General features: G+C 39.4%; 1 protein-coding gene across 5 annotated transcripts in view; it reads right to left on the minus strand.

Moving 5' to 3' along the window:
* Nucleotides 1-13,466, minus strand: part of LOC122543943 (intersectin-2-like) — a 198,915-nt gene extending 185,449 nt beyond the window's left edge. For 4 of the 5 annotated variants that reach the window (XM_043682952.1, XM_043682942.1, XM_043682913.1 and 1 more), the window contains exon 1: nt 13,351-13,466. The gene's annotated coding sequence lies outside the window, so the exon portion shown is untranslated. The remainder of the gene's footprint in view (nt 1-13,350) is intronic. The other variant, XM_043682931.1, reaches the window with a different exon arrangement.
* Nucleotides 13,467-14,413: the final 947 nt, after the last annotated feature.

Below are 14,413 nucleotides of genomic sequence, written 5' to 3' on the forward strand. Positions count from 1 at the left end.
CATTTGGAACTGGCTCAAAGGTAGAAGACAGAGGGTGGTGGTGGAGGGTTGTTTTTCAGACTGGAGGCCTGTGACCAGTGGAGTGCCACAAGGATCGGTGCTGGGTCCACTACCTTTCGTCATTTATATAAATGATTTGGATGGGAGCAGAAGAGATATAGTTAGTAAGTTGCAGATGACACCAAAAATGGAGGTGTAGTTGACAGCAAAGGTTACCTCAGAATACAATGGGATCTTGACCAGATGGGCCAATGGGCTGAGAAGTGGCAGATGGAGTTCAATTTAGATAAATGCAAGGTGCTGCATTTTGGGAAAGCAAATCTTAACAGGACTTATACACTTAATGGTAAGGTCCCAGGGAGCGTTGCTGAACAAAGAGATCTTGGAGTGCAGGTTTATAGCTCCTTGAAATTGGAGTCGCAGGTAGATAGAGTAGTGAAGAAGGCGTTTGGAATGCTTTCCTTTACTGGTCAGAGTAATGAGTATAGGAGTTGGGAGGTCATGTTGCGGCTGTACAGGACATTGGTCAGGCCACTGTTGGAATATTGCATGCAATTCTGATCTCCTTCCTATCGGAAAGATGTTGTGAAACTTGAAAGGGTTCAGAAAAGATTTACAAGGACGTTGCCAGGGTTGGAGGATTTGAGCTACAGGGAGAGGCTGAACAGGCTGGGGCTGTTTTCCCTGCAGCATCGGAGACTGAGGGGGTCACCTTATAGAGATTTATAAAATCATGAGTGGCATGGTTAGGATAAATAGACAAAATATTTTTCCTGGGGTGGGGGAGTCCAGAACTAGAGGGCATAGGTTTAGGGTGAGAGGGGAAAGATATAAAAAAGAGACCTAAGGGGCAACTTTTCACACAGAGGGTGGTACGTGTATGGAATGAGCTGCCAGAGGAAGTGGTGGAGGCTAGTACAATTGCAACATTTAAAAGACATCTGGATGGGTATGTGAATAGAGGGATATGGGCTAGGTGCTGGCAGGTGGAACTAGATTGGGTTGGGATAGCTGGTCGGCATGGACAGGTTGGACCGAAGGGTCTGTTTCCATGCTGTACATCTCTGTGACTCATTAGGGATAATCAGCTTGGCTTTCTGCAAAGAAAATCATGTCTCATAAAATTGGAGATTTTTGAAAAGTTGACCAAGACAACAAATGAAGGCAGATCAGTGGAGGTTATCTACAGGGACTTTAGTAAGACCTTTTACAAGGTACCACATGGTGGACTGGTTAGTAAAGTTAGATCACATGGGATCCAGGGAGAAATAGCCAATTGGCTACAAAATTGGCTTGACAGTAGGAGATTGAGAGGAGTTATCTAAGGACAGTGAAGGTAGTTATCTAAGAGTAGAATGGCATCTTGGATTTATTGAGCCAGTAGGCTGAGGAATGGCAGATGGAATTTAATGCAGATAAGTGCAAGACAAACCAGGGCAGGACTTACAGTTAATGGTAGGGCCCTGGGGACAGCTGTCCATCAGAGAGATCTGGGGTGCAGTTACATAGTTCTTCGGTGTATATTGCAGACAGGGTGAAGGCAGCAGCATTTGGCATGCTTGCTTTCATCAATCAAAGCACTGAGTACAGGAGTTGGGATGTCATGTTTTTTCTGTACAAGACATTGGTAAGGCCATGTTTAAAGTACTGCATTTAATTCTTGTTGCCCATCAATCCTATAGGAAGGATGTTATTAAACTTGATAGGTGTACAAAAATGATTTAAGGATATTACCAAGACTGGAAGGTTTCCCTGGAGCATAGAGTTTTGTAAAATCATGAGGCACCGATAAGTTGAGTGGCCAGCATCTTTTCCCCGAGTTCGGAGAGTTCAAAACTAGAGGGCATAGGATTAAGGTGAGAGAGCAAAGATTTAAAAAGGGACCCGAGGGGCAACCTTTTCACATGGAGCATGGTGCATATATGGAATGAGGATGTGGTACAGGCGGTAAAGATGTTTGTCAGGTACATGGGTAGGAAAGGTTTAGAGGGATATGGACAAAACTGCAGGCAAAGGGGATTAGTTTAGTTTAGGAAACTTGGTCAGCGTGGATGACTTGAGCCAAAAGTTCTGTTTCTGCTGTATGACTCTGAATCTCAATGATTTTTTCCTCACATGAACTTTGGAAGTCACTTTACAGTTTGACAACAGTGAAGTCATTTCCAGAAAGCCTGCAGATTTCTCTGTTCGCCAATCTGCATGTGGATATTGAGTCTTCCAACAAAGACAGAACCAGGCTCTGACATTGGGCAGAAGCATGAAAAAAAATGACCATTTGAACAAGGAGGGCTGCAGGCAATCAAGTTACTGACTGCACATCAGTAGGAGTTGCCAGTTTAAGAAGCGAAGTAGGTATACAATATTCTGAACTCTGCTGGCATTCTCCATCTTATTTTTCTATCACTCATGTATGAGTTTTAACCCAATCTTCCACTTGACCAAAACTGCTCTGATCTTTCAAACCTTATAATGTTATACTTCATAACACAATTTTTTTATAAGACAAAAACTAAAAGGCTAAACCTGAGAAGTTTTGCAGTGGAGTAACACAAGTAAAATATTTTAATAGTGTCCAGTCAACTTAACGATAACTACAAAAGTGGCAGGCAGATTCAAAAATTGTTTCTGGTTCAGAGTGGGAGAGTTTTTGATTACTTTCTATTCTAAACTTCCTAAGTTTTCATTCTTCAATCAAAGAATCAATCCAAGTAGAACGGAGATTCCTACAGTACTTCAACATTGCTTTAAGGATCATTCTAATGAGTGCACACACAGTTCTTTTGGAATGTTTTCTAGACAGTAACATGTCATTTCCAAAGAGTACAATAACAACAACTCCAAACACTCAAATCCAGTTCTGACAATAGCACCCACTTAAAATGATAAAGAAGGGCTTATGCCCGAAACGTCGATTCTCCTGTTCCTTGGATGCTGCCTGACCTGCTGCGCTTTTCCAGCAACACATTTTCAGCTCTGATCTCCAGTCCTCATTTTCTCCACTTATAATGATAAGCCAACATATATTGCTTATGATTCAGGTTCACTATTTATCTTTTCATCCTACATGTTTTGCATTAGATTATCCAAGATGTATAAAGTTGGCAACTAGAAATTGTTAATAGTCACATTAGTCATTCCACCACCCTGTTGTGAAGCCCAAAATGGTCTGGTTTGCAAATGTCAAAGCAACAAGGTTATAAAGTCTGATGTTTCAGAGATAAATGTTTATAGGAAAAATTATGTCGTTTGTTTAGATAACGCAGTACCTGATTCTGCTTTCCCTGCTTTGAAGCTGAAGGTAATTGAACAGTAGTCATGAAACTTTCAAAGTACTTCTTCCTCTCAGTAGGCAGAATTGCTAATTAGGAGTGACTAAAACCTGAGGAAAAGCTATATACAGATGCAAAAATAAGTATACATTAGAAGCCCACAGCATCCCAGGAATTATGCTAAATTAAACATGTGCTAATTTTAACTTTGTTCAGTAGGAAGCAAAAGCTTGCTATAGTTATTGCACGCTTGCATTCTTTGGCTTAATTTGCCAAACAAGTTTGTTTTGCCTGATGCATTTTTATGCTGGGTGGAGTTTTTTTTCCAGAATGTTGATTCAGACTGCAGCAACAAACACATTGCACTATATTTCTAAATCAGCAAATCTTTGCCTGCTGTTTCTTATATGCTTATATACTATACTACAATATGAATTAACATTCAGGAGCCAGTTTTATTATTCATCATAAAATTTAACAAATCAATTTTAACCAAAAATAATAAAATAAAAATGGCTACAGTGTGTAGTCTACTGCTTATTTCAATGGATTTGACTCAAATCACAAACATACATAAAGCTGATGCACAGTAGCAAAATTATGGCTGAACCATCATGATTAAATGCTGCACTCTCCCCACAGCCATGAGACAACCTGTGAGATTTAACATTGGTGAAGCAAGGACGAGTATTCTGTAAGCTGACTCTATAGTCATTTGCCAACATTACTATTTAAAAGATACTGCTAATAACAAATTATGGGATGTGTTATCTTCCTCCAAAATTATGAAACCCAAGGTTGGTGTCATCTAAGCATTACTTTGTTATTGACTTAACTTTTCATCTGATGGCATCCTGAACTCAGGCAACTGGAACAACAAAAACATCAACAATAACAAAACTTAACTCCATTGTTAAAATATTTAATGAAAATTTACTTTGTTGTTCATAGGGAGACAGAAATAGGAGTGGTTTCAACAGCCCATGTCAGCTAAGATCGCAAAGATTTTCTAACAGGATTAATCAGATGAGCAAAAATCAATCAGTAACATTCTCACTTCAGCAATGCTTCTCTCTGTCCCTTCTGACTGGTTAATAGCATAATTATCTACAACATGCACTTACATATAGTAAAACATCTTAAGGTGCTTCACAGAATCAAACTTTCTCTGTATAACAAGACAATTACAGTTTTATTTAGAAACCTAGTTCTTTGAAAACTATTACTTAAAACCAATAAAAATATCCAGTAATTTCATGTCCCATCTGTAAAGATGTACCTTCCAACTTTCAGGGCCACAAAGAGATCCCAAGAGAATGTTAGTTAAATCCTGTCCCATTTAATGACTGGTTCCTAACTAATCACTTATCTATGGGATTGGCTGCCTCTAATTTCATGTACCCTCATTTTCATTAGGCCATCAGAAATAGGAACAGTGGTAGGGCGTTTGGCCCTCAAGTCTGCTCAGCCTTTAACGGGATCGTGGCCGATCGAACATTCTTCACTTTCCCGCCCTTTCTCCATAATCCTCGATTCCCATACTGATCAAGAATCCATCTATCTCAGCCTTAAATATGCACATGGACTCAGCCCCAGAGCTCTTAAAACTCAACTCTACAAGAACAAATTCCTTCTCATCTCAGTCTTAAATCGGCAACCTTAATTCTTAGACTAATGCCCTATGTTGTTATCAGACTGTTAAGCAGACCTTTGTCCAAAGTCTCTGGAAGTCTATGCAAATAGCATCTGCAGATATTTTATTAGGAGAGCTCTTGTGGTTTCATGGTAATGTCCCTACTTCTGAGCTTGGAGATCTAGATCAAGTCTCACCTACTCCAGACGTGTAGCATAACATCTCTAAACATGTCGATCAGAATTATTCTAGACATTCCATAACATGTTAGTTCTCTTTTCAAACAAAATCAACAGGTTTTGTTTACCAATTCACACTGACCCTCTCTGGTGAGTTCATATCTGTCCAAATGCTCAGGCAGTGTGTCCTAATAACAAGCTGCAGTAATTTTCACTAAACTGATGAAAAACCAGCATCAGCTTGTTATTTTCTCACTCACACCAGTAATTTGCTATAATCAGAACAATGAGGCTTTCAAATGCACAATTATGATGGTGTAAACTGGATAGCATCTTCTGGCACCCACACTCGTGATTAAACGCAGAATCACAAAAGCTGCTGTCAGATACACCCTACTCAACAGGGTGTGGTCACTGTTAAACTTGACATTGAACTGTCAGCAATGGCATGAATTTGAGGGAATGATGGCGCAGTGATAATGTCACCGAACTAATAATCGCAAAGGCCCAAGCTCATTCTCTGAGGACACCGGTTCAAATGCCATACCAGCTGCTGGAATTTGAATTCATTGAAACAAATCTGGAATTGAAAGTTTGTCTCAGTAATGCTGTCCATAAAGCTATCACTTTTGTAAATGCCCACATGGTTCATCCATGTCCTCAATGGAGAGAAACCTGATATCCTTAGTTGGTCTAGCCTACATATGATTCCAGACCCACAACAATGTGGTTGACTCTGTTTGGACAGTTCAGGATGGACAACAAAATGCTGGCCTTGCCAGTGATGTCCACATCTCATGAACAAATAAAACTTGCACTAAAAATGGATGATGTATTACTAAAATTCAATCTTGAATACAAGTAGAGTTAAACAACCTCTTTGACTCTGAAAATAAACAACTTTACAAGTGTGGAGTATCGGTCTTTCAGAAGAATATTAGGACTGAATTTTTTCTTACTTCTTCCAAAAGTCCTGTCCCCCACCTCTTTTCCAACCTTTATTTAACTTTCTCTCGATGACTTGAATATGTATTTCCAGTTTTATACTTTTTGGTTTGGACTCTATACACCTACGTAAAGACATGTAATCTGACTGTCTAAAGAGCATGCTGTTTCTTGCCGTGCCCACAGACACCATAGATTACTTGTGCAAAGTGTTGCACTGGAACAAAACGTAATAACTGAAATTCTCCACTTCGAAGTCAGTCTAATTTTTGTGTGCTGCTGTCAGCCAAGTGAATACAAGGTACATTCCTTCACTGCTGACCACAGAATCTAAGCAGTTAAATATTTGTCTTTCTTTAACAACATTAATGGTTAATTTTGCCATTACCTTGTTCTTATTCAGACTAATTTCTTCATTAACACATTTTCAATTAGATCAAGTTAACTTTTAGTTCTTCCATGTGATTTATTTATAAGTTTGCATGTATTTCTACATTACTCTCAAACTCTATTGTGAAGACTAATACCCAATAGCTATTTACTATTTTAGAAAGAGACAGAACAATCTAGTTATGATGGTAGGGCTAATTCAAAATGGCAGACTTGTTTTACTTGTCTTCAGAAACTATTTTCACTCCTCTCCATTTTCTGGATTTACCAATGCACCTACTTATTTTGTGAATCCTGTCCTTTGGTCATATGGGTCTGCAAACTGTTCAACAGCAAGGATCACCCCAGATGAGTTGAATCCTCTTCACACTGCACCCATTCACTCTTGGGGTGACTCAGTATCAAACTAGGAAATTTCAGATTTTTCCCTTTCTTACCCAAAGAAGGAAAAACCTGAGAAGCGGAATGGCATTTGTTGGAACTCCACCTAAAAATTATTCTAAATAAAAACAAGTATTGCTGCACAATCCCAGCATCAAACCTGGAATGTTTCTAGTCTACTTGCATCAGTACAATAGAAGGAAGACCACTATTTCATCTAAACAATGCTTCTATTCTTCTGTCAGGTATGGGGAAATCTGGTTGGGAAGGGGACGCAAGTGTAAACATTATAACCAAGTTGCTGCTTGGATACAGCACTGTTGTTCTTAGAAATTCTCCGAAAAACTCAACATGAAACTTTGGTAAATCTGCATTTACACTCCAGCTGTTTGCTGTTTCTCAGTGAAGATGAAACATGGCTTCACTTTTAACCAGTTTCATAATTTTTAAAGATGAAAGAAGAAGTGTTTTCCTGAAGCATAGAAAAAAAAACAAAATTGAAACATAATTTGAGAATTGCGCTTCTGCTTTTCATTTTTTTTTAAAATGCTCACCACATTGCATCAGTCCTGTACAGTCAGCATTGGAGCACTTGGCAGCAATTCAATCTGCCAACAATACTCTATGTACAATACTGTGGCTCTTATTTTCAGATTAGAAAAATTAAACCAAGAGAAACAATAAACCAAAACAAAAACAAGAAAGAGATCAAACTGAACAAACGCAAAAAGAAAATTGCAATTTTTGTTCAAACTTATCCATTTGTCTAAGGTGCCCTGCTTTTATTCAGAAACATATCAGTAGACAAATATAATGTATACTGCCCACATTAGTGCTTTTCAAGCTTTGCTTTACATACTCCCAGTAATTCCTGTCCAACTGCAAAAGATGTCTGTACAGAAAAAATGTTTTATTACAAATATATACAAAACTCAGAAAACAATATTAAAAAGCAAAGCACATAAATCTGATAGAGCAAATGATAGAGATCTTGTGAACAGATCCTATTTTGAACACGTGTGGCCTGAAATAATGTACACAATCATGGCAACCATACATAATAGATATAAAACAGAAAAAAAGTCTAACACCTACTGCATTTTGCTTCTCCCTGTCATCAATACTTTAAAATTAGTGAAGCTCTCATTTCTTGGGATAAAATATTCTACTGCTTCATGCATTTGAAACCTAAGAAGCTCAACAAAATATACTTTTATAAACACCTAGGGCAGCATGGTGGCTCAATAGTTAGCATTGCTGCCTCACAGCACCAGGGACCAGAGGTGACTGTCCTCTGGTGTTCTAACCTCAGGTGACTGTCTGTGTGAAGTTTGCACGTTCTCCCTGTGTCTGTGGGTTTCCAGCAGATACTCTGATTTCCTCCCACAGTCCAAAGATGAGCGAGTTGGGTTGGATTGGCCATGCTAAATTGTCCAGTGTTAAGGGATGTGTAGGCTATCTGCAGTTGCCATGGGAAGTGCAGGGTTACAGGGATAGGGTAGGGGGATCGATCTGGGGAAGATGCTCTTCGGAGGGTTGGTGTGGACTTGTTGGGCTGAATGGCCTATTTCCACACTCTGGCGGTTCTATAATATATGTTTTCAGAAAACAAAATATCTATGCTTTTTCTGTGATCTCTCACTAAATACACCACTATTAATGCGCCACTTGCTCCAGATCACAATCACTGTGTACATATCAATGTGACTGCATGCTGAGAAAACAAGAGCCATAGTTGCCATACCAATATTCCATTGCTGCAGTTAGGCACATAACTGGTGAGCAACTATTGTATCTGATGGATTGAAACTTGAACTTTTGCAATGTTACTGTAAAGCAAGTTTTCTATCAGGTCAGTTTATTTAGAGTCCATTACATTGCCGACTATTCACAGATGACATGAAGATCTATCAAATCATTCACCAGTCTAAGAGCTGATAAACTTCATTGTTTAAAGATAACATGCACCTGTGCAAACATATGTGAGCATATTCCTCATATTCACCATATTCACACCACACAAGTAAAGCATCAAGACACAATTTGCAGCCATATGTTAGAGTAAGCTCCTAACTAATTTCTGCATTCAAAGTCACAGGAATTTGTTGCAAATTCCAATGTAGTTACATCAAATACAAGAGAGCATCTCCTCACTACAAAAATACACTGTTCTTAGTAGCAGTTGTACAAAAATCACCTATGGTATGAATTTCTTCATTATTGCAATAAATACAAAACTGCTACAAATGGGTGCAGCAAGTCAAGAATAAGATTGACACTCATGATTAATTTCCACACTTAAAAGTTTAAAAATATTCATTTACTCTGTGGTATTAGACAAAAGTGTAACTCATGATTTTGCAATAAAACTGCAAATCATTGACAAAGGTTTGACTGCTGCCATTAGTTTTAGACTACGCAAATTGGACTATAGGCTGTCTTCACTTTCCAATTTTGATTAATCTCTCCCTCACAACATAAATCAATTGTTCATAGCAATTGTACCTCAGAGGCACTTAATAACTGCGATACGTACACGGAAGTCGTCCTGAAGGTATGGTGTGGGTTGGGAACAAAGTGACCTAGACAGCTTTTTGTTAATGTTCTTTGTCAAGGCGCAGAAGCATTACACAACACAAGCCTATTGTTATGCTGTTACAGGATAGATGGGCATAATACCAGTTGCTCCTTTGGGCAACAAGTTCATACTGTCTTAAATAAACACATCCATCAATTAGAGGATAATACACTGTAACATATCTGAAGTCAATTGCAATATTCTCTTTTGCAGGTAACATTTCCTCAAAATCAGCAAGAAATGATTACATTTTTCTTTTATAATTTCTAAAATGTATAACAGAAATTTGCATGTGTGACACCTGAGCTGTGATACAAGTTTCTCTAAGCATACATATTTAATAACAGATCTCCTGTGGCGATACTCATTGGTAACCCAAGTTATTTTTCACACTCCAATGTTTGATTTTTTTATATAGACACAGCTCTCGATTTGCAAATTGAAAATATTCCATCTACTTAGAAACCAACAAAGGCACGGTGGCACAGTGGTTAGCACTGCTGCCTCACAGCGCCTGAGACCCGGGTTCAATTCCCGCCTCAGGCGACTGACTGTGTGGAGTTTGCACGTTCTCCCCGTGTCTGCGTGGGTTTCCTCCGGGTGCTCCGGTTTCCTCCCACAGTCCAAAGATGTGCAGGTCAGGTGAATTGGCCATGCTAAATTGCCCGTAGTGTTAGGTAAGGGGTAAATGTAGGGGTGTGGGTGGGTTGCGCTTCGGCGGGTCGGTGTGGACTTGTTGGGCCGAAGGGCCTGTTTCCACACTGTAATGTAATCTAATCTAAAGTCAACCTGATGAACATGAACGAACTTTCAGGTGAGCAGCTTACTTTGTTTCTCTTAAGGGTATATTGCCTGTAATAAAGTATGGAATTTGACACACAATATCTGTTGCATAACATATATGCATTTACTGCAAAACATATTGCCATATATAATCAAGGCAAACATGCTTGTGACACCAAAACATACTAATCTGGAACATTATCTTCTTTGAAAAGTTGTAAAAATGACAATGGAATGAATAGTGAAAGGCACGGAATAGATGTAGTAAACAAATTCTCATGAATATCAAAACACATCTTTCCAAAAATAACTCTTGTAACGACAATTATGCAAACCCTTTGGTCATAGACGAGCTAATATTTACAATGAAACAACTTTTCTGGTAGCTGAGCACCCAATGACTTCAAACTTTCTTTTTGCATGTTAAGTTATTGAAAGTGTAAGGTGATAGTAGCATGGTGAAGCAAGCAGACCACCTAAGATCTAAGCAAACAGGGCAAGCAGATGGGTAACTCATTAATCAATCAAATTGAACAACTGAGAATTTAGCACTAAGGCTGGGAAGGAATTAAATCAAAATAGGGTTCAATGCAAAATCCGGTATAGGAAATTTAGGAGGTGAAAGAAGGATTGAATCGAGAGCTAGAAAGGAAACATGAATAAAAAAGTGAATATTATTCATAAATAAGTCAGTGCCATGAGCTTATTATTATGACAGTAAAATTGAATCTGCAAAGATCAACATTCATAAATTAAAACCAACCATATCTTCAAGAACTTACACAGATTATCTCAACTTAATCACTGAATATTCTTTTCCTTACCCTCTACAATTTCAAGACACTGACAAACTGTTCAGTCATATATTGAACAGTCAAATGGTATACATAGCTAAGTAGTCTTGGTTGACTCTACTTGACCAAAGGAAGATTGTGAAAGATTTAGCAGTTTACACTTTTAATGTACACATTCCCATATTCCTGCCAAAATCTAGTCAAGCAAACAAAGTTACCATAGTCTCACCAGACCATAGGATTATTATTGCAATAAAGGGAAATGACTGGTGGTGGTTTAACCCAAGGGCCATCATGCCTCAGGCAGGGGGAGAAGTCAAGAGCAAAATCATTCATGGTAATCTCAGCTGGTGCAGGAATTAAATCCATTCTGTTGGTATCACTGAGCATCGCAAACATCAATCATTATCCACATGAATTTATATTGCAATTACGCTATGTGCTGTTATTATCATTGAAAAAATAATACCTTTGAAGTCACTTTAAAATGTCAATTTTCAGGTTTTAGATGATATTCAGAAAACAAGTTCAACTTGAGACTTACGGTTTCAGATATCTGAAGGCCCAATTTGATTAGTACATTATAAGCTTCATTCAAGACTCAATTAATTTGTATTTTAACAACTCTCCAAATATCCACATCAGCAATGCTTAAAAATTTACCAGGATTCCAACCCCATCCCTCCCACAACGATTCCACTGCCATAGACAGCTCCAACTAACCTACTGCCACGACAGTAGCGTAGATTGAGTCAATTCTACACCGTCACAACTAACTTCATATAATTTATGAACTATGGTGATCATTCTCTCAGGTCATTATGGTTCATAGGGAAGTATCAGATTTAAAAAGTCACCCAGATTCAGGATTTAAACAGGTTGTTAAGTCATTGAACATGAAATTTCAATTCATGACGTCACAAGACTCCCTCCACTGGGCAGGTACAGTATTGTCTACATCACAAAACTGATTCCACAACCTGATTGTTCACAGAAAAACTACAGCTGCCAGCCTTACTGTAAGCTACTTTAAAACAGAACTCAAGGCTCAGCAATATCTTTTTTAGCATTTGACACGTTTACAAGTTTTCACTTGGGTAGACCCACGCAATGTAGCAGGAGGAGAAATTTTACAGTTCACTTGTTTATTTAGTTTTTTTTAAAAAATATGACATATATAGTCTGTTACTCCCAAGTTTCTTAAGAATTCTCTATCCTGGATCCTAAATTCCTGCACCATAAACCATGACAAATGGGTATTTAGCAACAAAAGGTACTTTTCAAACTATATTGTTGAAGCTGAGATACTTGACTTCAAATGTCAGAACTTTTCTCCATTGCTTTTCTAACATGGCAAAACTGACAGTTTCACCACATGTGGTGGAACCATCCAGCAAGTCATTCCATCATATGTGAGCCGACAAAACGAGTGACCCCAGACTATGTGTCAACCTTGCAGATTGATGGATGGAGGGATGGAGAGATGAAGCGTCGTAGACAAGCCTGATCCCATCTTTGGGGACACAGGTGTAGTTATTTTTAATCAACCTATTCAGACATGTTGTGACAAATCTCCAGGGCAGGCAGGACTTGAACCTTCTGTCCCAGAGGTGAGGACACTATCAAATGCCACAAGACTCCTTACGGCCACAGATGTAGATATTTTTAATCAACCTTTTCAGGGGTGTTATTATACACTTCTGGAGCACGTGGGACTTGAACCCAGGGATCATAATTAAATTGTCCTGTTCAAGGAAATAAGATCCCTGATCACGAAACCTACCAGTCTACATTTTCTTGACAATACTGCTCATGAATGCTCATATTTTCTAAAAATCAATTCAAATATTAAAATTTGAAATATTTATGATGCTGACTGTAGCATTTCAACATGGTATTAAGTTTTCACTAATCTGGTAATATAAGGCAATTCACCAGTTTAAGATACAGTGACATTGGCCAGCCTGGGAAAATGACCAGCCTCACCCCCGATCCTGCAGTAAACCTCTGCCAAGTAACCAAGCTGCCAGTGTGAGAATGTCAAAATAGAAACAAGTCGAAATTATAAACCCAAATTTATTCTTACACAGCCCAATTAGCAATCACTTCTTGTTTGTATACAAACCAAGCCCCAGTCCTTGCCTATTAATCCTGCCCCAGATATAATTCAACGCCAGAATCCACCACACTAAGTGATTTAGTTGGGCCGAGGACGGACACTCACCTGCCGGACGTTGACAATCTGCTCTGCCCCCGAGGTACCGAGGCCTGGGGTGTCCGGACAGGCGGCGGCTTCCGACCCCGGCCCTAACGCGGGCTCTCCCCCCTCCGGCCCCGGGCTCTCCCTGCTCTGGGCTCCCCCCCGGCCCCGGTGCGAACACTGCCCGGTCTCACTCACCTCTTCCCGCAGGCTGCCGCCCGGCCTCCCCGCTCCCCGGAGACTTGTTGCTGATCCGCAGTCAGAACAATAACATGGCGCTGACAACCAGCGAGACAGGAAGAGAACTCAGCACCGAAACAGGGGGAGGAGATAGAGATAAACAGATGTTGGAGAGAGAGAGAGAGACTGGAGGAGGAGATAACGAGAGAGAGAGAGAACGGGGGTGGAGGAGATAGAGAGAAACATCGAAACAAGATGACTTTCAACACTCCTGGCTGGTGTATCATGCTCTTCTGTTTTAATTCATTAACAAGATGTGGGCACTGCTAGCTATGCCAACATTCATTGTCCATCCCTAATTGCCCGGAGGACAGTTGAGAGTCAACCACATTGCTCTGGGACTAGCCTCACATGATGGCTTCCTTCTCTTAAGGGCAATAGTGAATCAGATGAGCTATTTTTCCAACAATCGAAAATGGATTTGTGGTCATCATTAGACTCTTAATTCTAGATTATTATTGAATTCCAATTCCACCATCTGCCATGGCGGGATACAAACCTAGGTCCCCAGAATATTTACCTGGGTCTCAGGGTTGACAGTCAAGCAATAATACCATTAAATCATTGTCTTCCCATCTACAATTCATACTCTTGAAGTTATCCAAAAAGTTAATGCCTCTGTCCTGACTTGCAGAGCTTTTAGTTAAGAAAAATGCAATTGCTGGCCAGCCTACAATGATCCCCAGTTCTGCAAAAGTTCAATTTTAAAATTTGCATCCTGTTTTGAAATCCATCCATGACCTCACTCCTTATCTCTGTAATCTCATCTAAAATACTAAAATATAGGATTGGAATGTTGTTGAACTTGAGAGGATGCAGAAATGATTTACAAGAATGTTGCTAGGACTGGAGGGTTTGAGCTGTAGGAAGAGGTTGAATAGGCTGGGGCTTTTTTCTCTGAAGTGTCTGAGGTTGAGGGGTGACCTTATAAAGATTTATAAAATCATGAGGGGCGTGGATAGGGTAAATAGACAATGTCTTTTTCCTAGGGCAGGGAAGTGCAAAACTAGAGGGTGTAGGT

Source organism: Chiloscyllium plagiosum, chromosome 3 (assembly GCF_004010195.1).
Source record: "Chiloscyllium plagiosum isolate BGI_BamShark_2017 chromosome 3, ASM401019v2, whole genome shotgun sequence".
Lineage (NCBI taxonomy): Eukaryota > Metazoa > Chordata > Chondrichthyes > Orectolobiformes > Hemiscylliidae > Chiloscyllium > Chiloscyllium plagiosum.